The following is a 6,017-nucleotide window of genomic DNA, read 5'->3' on the forward strand; positions in this document are numbered from 1 at the left end:
GAGCTCTTGCTCTTTTTATCTTCTCCATGTAACTATAATTTGTACAGTGTACCATTTTACTATTAATATATTTTTACAGTAGGAGCCTTTTCTACTGTCTGCGGTAAAAAAAAATAGTTGTATCGGGCACGACAAAGCACGCCTTGCGATCTAGTTTGATACATGTATATATGCATTGCCCACCCTCAGATTATTGGAAGAATTCCTTTTTTAACACTATCTTAAATTTCGCTTCACTATTTGACACTGAAAAACATTTTCCGCTCTATCTAACATAGAGTCTACATTTTATGCCTTTTATGATACTTCATTAATTTTGAGCCTTAACGGTGTTAAATGATACCTTTTTGCGAAAAGGGCCTCCGATTTATATTGCAACCAAAAAGTGGTACAAAACACCCCAACAAGATAAGAAAATACAAACAGGTCCCCGGGGAACCAACCCACTCCTCCAACCACCGCGGGCTACCGGCGCGCCGCCGCCGCTCCCACACAGAGCCGTCGTGACCTTGTAATCTGCAGACGGATTGAGCACGGACGAGAAGTCTTTAACCTCGGCCCTAAAGGACCAGAACTGCAGAAAGAGAAGAAGGACGGACATCAGTACACCACACCCGCGGTGTTAAATGATATCTGAAAAGGCTATTTTACCGCACAAGAGACAAGAACCGCAATAACAGTAATTGGAACCGCACGACACGCTTCCGTAACACCCTCAATACCTGTGAGCTGAAAGAAATACACCTACAAAACACGAAATTCACTTGGAGCAATGAGCAAAGTGATCCAACCTTATGCAAACTTGATTCATGTTTCTGCAATGAAGTTTGGGACATCGACTATGGCAGTCATCTACTTCATGCCCTCTCTTCATCCCTCTCTGACCATTGCCCTCTCCTTCTCGCAAACGTCCAAGGTTCACCTAAGTCAAAGTGCTTCCGCTTTGAGAATTTCTGGACTAAAATGCCCAGATTCAAGGAGATCGTTCAAGGCGCTTGGAACCAAAGGGTGAACCACTCTGACCCCTATCAGATCCTGTTTCACAAGCTCAAGAAAACCAGCCAAGCTCTAACGAAATGGAGCAAGATGATTTTTGCACACTCAAAGGTGCAGCTGCACATGGCTCTGGAGGTCATCATCCGCCTAGATGTGGCACAAGAGCTCAGGCCTCTCAGTGTGGAGGAGCGTGATATTCGTAAGAGGCTCAAAAGAAAGATTATTGCCCTGGCTGTGATGGAGCGTGCCCGAAAAAGATAGAATTCAAGAATCACCAACCTCAAAGAGGGCGATGCCAACACTCGTTGCTTTCACCTTCGGGTCAATCACAGAAGAAGAAAGAACTTTATTCACCGTTTGAAACACAACAACGGCTGGGTAGTTGATCATGATCACAAAAAGTCCGTCATCCAAAACCATTTTGCCGAGGTCTCCAAGCGTGGACTGCCGCGCCACAAAGACATCAACTGGGACAACATTCCGGTGCCGGCAAGTGACCTTTCCGATCTTGGGGCGGCCTTTACTGAGGAGGAGGTTAGGAAGGCGGTTTTTGACCTCCCCCGTGACAAAGCGGCAGCGCCCGATGGCTTCTCTGGAGCTTTCTTCAAAGAGTGTTGGGAGATCATCAAGGTTGACATTATGATTGCTGTGAACCACTTTTCAAGCTTGCACACATCCAATCTTGATTGGATCAACTCGGCCAACATTGCTCTCATACCAAAGAAAGACGGAGCGGAATGCATCTCGGACTTTCGCCCCATTAGCCTCATCCACGCCATTGCGAAGATCCTAACAAAGGTGTTGGAAATGCAACTAGATCCCCATATGCATAACCTTGTCTCCAACATTCAAAGCGCCTTCATAAAGAAGAGAAGCATTCATGATAATTTTATGTATGTCAGAAACTTGGCCAGGAAACTTCACAGAAATCATACACCCACCCTACTGTTCAAGCTAGACATCAAGAAGGCTTTCGACTCAGTTAGATGGGATTTCCTTATGGACCTCTTGAGCACCTGGGGTTCCCGTCTAGATTTCTTGATTGGATTTCGGCACCCCTCTCCACTGCCACCTCAAGGGTCCTTATCAATGGGGTGTTGGGTGATCCGATGAAGCACGGTTGTGGCCTCCGGCAGGGAGATTCACTATCTCCACTGCTCTTTGTCCTGGCAATTGATCCCCTGCACCACCTCCTCAACAAGGCCACTGCACAAGGACATCTTCAACCCATTTGCAGAAGTGCACCGACCATCAGGACGTCCTTGTACGCAGACGATGCCGCCATCTTTGTCAAACCCACTAGGGGTGACGTCCAATTTCTTGCTTCCTCCTTGGCCGCTTTTGGAGAGGTGACCGGCCTGCATACTAACTGTACCAAAAGTTTGGTGGCTCCTATTCGCTGCGACAACATAAATTTGGATGACATTCTCGAGGCCTTCCCGGCGGTGTGCACGGCATTCCCGATGCGGTACCTTGGCCTTCCGCTATCGGTCAAGCGCCTCAAGAGCATTCATTTTCAACACCTTGTGGACAAGGTCGCAGGCAAGCTCCCACCATGGCAGGGAAGACACGTCGCCTTTGCTGGGCGTGTGGTGCTTGTAAAGGCGGTCCTCACGGCCATTGCGATTTATCATCTCACGCCTCTCGACATCCCCGTGGAGATCCTTAACGCAATTGACCGACTTCGGCGTGCTTACCTTTGGGGGGTACTGACAAAGTCTCGAGAGGGTCATGCAAGATCAATTGGGACCTCGTCTGCAAGCCTAAACAGTTTGGTGGCTTGGGTGTGCTTAATTTGAACAAATTCGCCAAGGCCCTCCGACTACGATGGCTTTGGTTCGAGTGGGTGACAAAAGCAAGCCTTGGGTTGGCATGGGATCTCCTTGCACCAGGACGACCACAAATTTTTTTTGCGGCTGCTATAATGGTTACAGTGGGAAATGGGCGCACGACCAGATTCTGGCACTCCCCTTGGTTGAATGGTCTCTGCCCTCGTGACTTAGCACCGAGCATTTTTGCCATCTCCCACAAGAAGAATTCCTCCGTCCAACAAGCCCTCACCAACAATAGCAGGATCTCTCTCATTGATACCTCTAATGGCCTATCATTTGCACACGTCCAGAAGTTTGTCGACCTCTGGGAGAAGATATCCATGACCTCTCTGAATGATGACATAGAAGATTCCATCACCTGGAAGTTCACCAAGGATGGGGTGTACTCTGCTTCCTCTGCTTACAAGGCACAGTTTGAGGGACTCACATCGTCCGATCTTGTTCAGCTAGTCCTTCAAAACAGGATTTGGACATCAGATCGTCTCATACGTTGCGGCTGGCCAAACTGTGGCCTATGCCCACTCTGTAAGCAATTCCAGGAGTCGGCGGCCCATCTCCTCTTTCAATGCCGCTTCACCATCCGCATTTGGAACCATATTCTTGTGTGCCTTGGCATGCATCACATTTCTACGGCGATATGGCAGACGAGGACTTCCGTGAAAGACTGGTGGAACGGCAACCTTCAGATTCGCCTTGGCTCCCTAAGGGGCTAGCCTCCTTGATGATGCTTATCTCATGGGAGATATGGACAGAGCGTAACGCTAGGGTCTTTCGAAACACGGTCGTCCCTTCCATGGTCCTAATATGTAAGATCAAAGAGGAGATGTCTCTTTGGGCAGTGGCGGGTGCGAAGCACATGAGTGCTGTAATACCGTGAGAGTAGACCTTTTATTTTGCCGCCTTGCGGCCCTTGTTCGTTAACTCCTTCTTAATCAATGAAATGGCAAATATTTTGCCTTGTTTCAAAAAAGAAAAGGCTATTTTACCACTTATGTGGTATGTAACCAAAGTTTGTGCGTGGAGGTCGTATGGCGACGGCTCGCGCATCCAGTGCAGCGGCAAGGCGCATATCTTGTGCATATTTCGCAAAAAAAAGGCGCATATCTTGTGCGGCGTGGCGTGCAGAAGACGGCCAGCCAAGTGGAGCTGTGCAACAACGAGGCGCACTTGTTGTTTGCTGATGACTGTTTGGTATTTACACAAGCAACAACGGAGGGTTCTCACAGATTGCAAGATGTGTTGGAACAATATCGTATGGGTTCCGGGCAAATGGTGAATAAAAACAAATCGGCTATATTTTTCAGTGGCAATGCAGACGAGGCTATGAAAACGGCAGTTCATCAAAATACGGAGATTCCGACGGAAGCCTTGGTGGAAAGATATTTGGGACTTCCTACGGCTGTGGGAAGATCCTCTGATCAGCACTTTGATCATATTGTGGCTACTATTAAGAAACTTGTTACAAGTTGGGCGCCAAAATTACTAAACAGTGCAGGCCGTGAGCTATTGATTAAATCAATTTGCCAAGCTATTCCGACATATTCCATGAGCTGTTTCAAGCTTTCTAAGAAGTTGTGTAAAAAGGTAATAGCAGCAATTGCCCGGTTCTGGTGGGGGGGAGATGAGACCAAAAGGAAGATGCATTGGGTCAAATGGAAGGATCTCACCATACCCAAAGTATGCGGTGGCATGGGTTTCAAAGACTTCGTCCTCTTCAATAAAGCTATGCTAGCGAAGCAAGGGTGGCGTTTGATTTGTTACCCGGAGACGTTGTGTGCACGGGTGTTGAAAGGAAAATATTTTAATGATGGCAATTTTATGACTGTAGGGTGTAAGAGAAATTCCTCACAAACATGGAGGGCAATCATTTCTGGCAGGGAAGCCTTGGAGTTGGGCCTCATTCGACGCATTGGCGATGGATCATCAACAAGAATTTGGGAGGACCCATGGATCCCTACTAATCCTGGGCTAAAGCCTATTGTTAAGTTGCAATCATCAGGAATAAATTTGGTGGAAGAATTATTAAACCCGGACTCGGGTGAGTGGAATGAGGAGTTCGTGAAAGCAAAGTTTATGCCAGTTGATGCTCGGGCTATTTTGCAAATTCCGACTGCCCGATTGGCAGAAGATGGATGGGCATGGCATTTGGAGAGAAATGGCAATTTTTCAGTACGGTCAGCCTACCAAGCTCTTCTGGAAATGAATCACTCTATCAGTTCAGCATCCAGATCGAATGGCGACAAACAATTGTTTTGGAAAAAGCTCTGGAAAATGCGAGTACCACCAAAAGTACGTAACTTCTGATGGAGGGTCATTAAAAAATTTATACCTTGTCGAGCGATTCTCCATGAGAGGCATATGGATTGTATCTCATTCTGTCAAACATGTGGTAGAGAGGAGACCATCAAACATGCCTTGTTCGACTGTACATGGGCCAAATTGTTCTGGCAGGAGTTGAAAAATCTCACTTCAGTCAAGGTGCCGGAGCTTCACCCAGATTTTTGGACTGTAGATCTGATTGATAGCAGCAAAGTTTCTTCTGAAGATGCGGCTGTTATATTATGTGGTGGATGGGTTGTATGGTCTGAGCGGAATGCTCGACACCATGAAAAGAGAGTAGGATCCGTGTCTAAATCTGTGAAGTGGACTGCTGATATTGCCTATGATCTTACACTAACAGGACAGGCTTCAGGGAAGCAACACCATAAGGAGCGGCCAAGGTGGAAACCTCCAGCTTCTGGCATTATTAAGCTCAATGTGGATGCTAGCTTCTCGCCAAACAATAATGAGGGAGCTACAGGTGTGATTGTTCGTGATCATTGTGGTGCCTTACTACGGGGCCAAGCCATCTGGTATGGTCAGACGGCCAATGTTTTAATTATGGAGGCACTTGCCGTACGTGATGGTGTGAGACTCGCCTGTGATATTGGTCTATCAAAGGTTATCGTTGAGTCTGATGCCCAGGAGGTTGTTAAGCTATGGAGGGACAGAAACCAAAATCGTTCTGTCATAGCTCCGATACTCCAGGAAATAGAAGAGCTCAGCGGGAGTTTGCAGTCTTTCCAATTAAATTTTGTTGGTCGTGAGGCTAACGAAGGTGCACATTTGTGTGCTAAGCAGGCAACATCAACTAGGAGAAGATGTCTTTGGATAAATTATGTACCACGTTTTTTAGTTGTTTGTCTGCAG

This window comes from Triticum dicoccoides, chromosome 7B, assembly GCF_002162155.2.
Source record: "Triticum dicoccoides isolate Atlit2015 ecotype Zavitan chromosome 7B, WEW_v2.0, whole genome shotgun sequence".
Taxonomy (NCBI): Eukaryota; Viridiplantae; Streptophyta; class Magnoliopsida; order Poales; family Poaceae; genus Triticum; species Triticum dicoccoides.